Genomic DNA, 988 nt, shown 5'->3' with positions numbered 1-988 from the left:
GGTTTGCACTTGGGTGCGGATCATTGTGTACAGGTTTGTGTCCGATTTGGTGATTTGATAGAAAGAAATAACAATTTATGGAGTAGAGTTTGTTAAGCGAAATGTTTCTAGTTTGGTGATTTTGTGAGGTAAGGTTTGTTGTGGTGTATTTTTCTTAGAATTTTTTTTTGTGTAACACGTGTTTGGTCGATGTTTTGTTGGGCGTGATGACGGCAGAGGTTTTGCACAATGTTGTGCAAGATGTAGGTGTAATGGGAATGCAGAGGTCAAGATGTAAATTGTCCTAATTAGTTGTAAAGAACAAAGAGTTCAGTGGTAGTGGTATGCATAATTTAAGATCAATATATTAATAGCATTGTGACGCTGTTATATATACTGTTATGGCATGTTTTGCATGGGTAATTTGCAGATATATATCTATATTATAGGCATGTTTATGAAAGTAATTTATCGTTTGGCACGAATTTTTTGCGGGTATTTAATTTATTGTTTTGTTTAATGTTTCAATATGTAACTTATATGTTTATTTTTTAGGTGTGAGTTGGACTGTCAGGTTGACTGAGGGACGACGGGACGCTAGATTCTTGGTCGTTTTGTTAGCAGTGTCTTGTGCTAAGGTATGTGCACACTTTTAGGTGGTGTGGGTGTGTTAAGTAGTTTTATTAGTTTGAAACGATGTAGGTAAAGTTTTTTAATCAAATTGTTGCTATGGTAAAAGCGGTAGTGTGACTTGTTATTTTTGTATTACTTTTACATAGTATAGTGGGAGGTGTGGGGTATTTTGAGCAGTGAGAATGTCCAATATTTGAGGTTGTAGTGGGTATGATCTAAGAGCTATTTTGAATAGTTATGCAGCGATATATTACTGAGATTTTTTTGTTCATATTTTAGGATGGAGACACCATCGGAGATGTCGGGATATGTGCCACAACGTGTCGCCAATGAAAGACGGGGCAAAGTCAAAGTTTTTCCGGTTTGATTTTCCAAC

The 988-nt window shown here is 36.0% G+C and overlaps 1 protein-coding gene across 1 annotated transcript in view; it reads right to left on the bottom strand.

Annotated features, from left to right (window-relative positions):
- The window catches only part of LOC118413133 (adapter protein CIKS-like), a 13,372-nt gene that overhangs the window by 1,133 nt on the left and 11,251 nt on the right, over positions 1–988 (bottom strand). The window lies entirely within an intron of this gene.

The sequence above is a fragment of the Branchiostoma floridae genome, chromosome 4, assembly GCF_000003815.2.
Source record: "Branchiostoma floridae strain S238N-H82 chromosome 4, Bfl_VNyyK, whole genome shotgun sequence".
Lineage (NCBI taxonomy): Eukaryota > Metazoa > Chordata > Leptocardii > Amphioxiformes > Branchiostomatidae > Branchiostoma > Branchiostoma floridae.
This window is presented reverse-complemented; position numbering and strand designations above follow the sequence as displayed.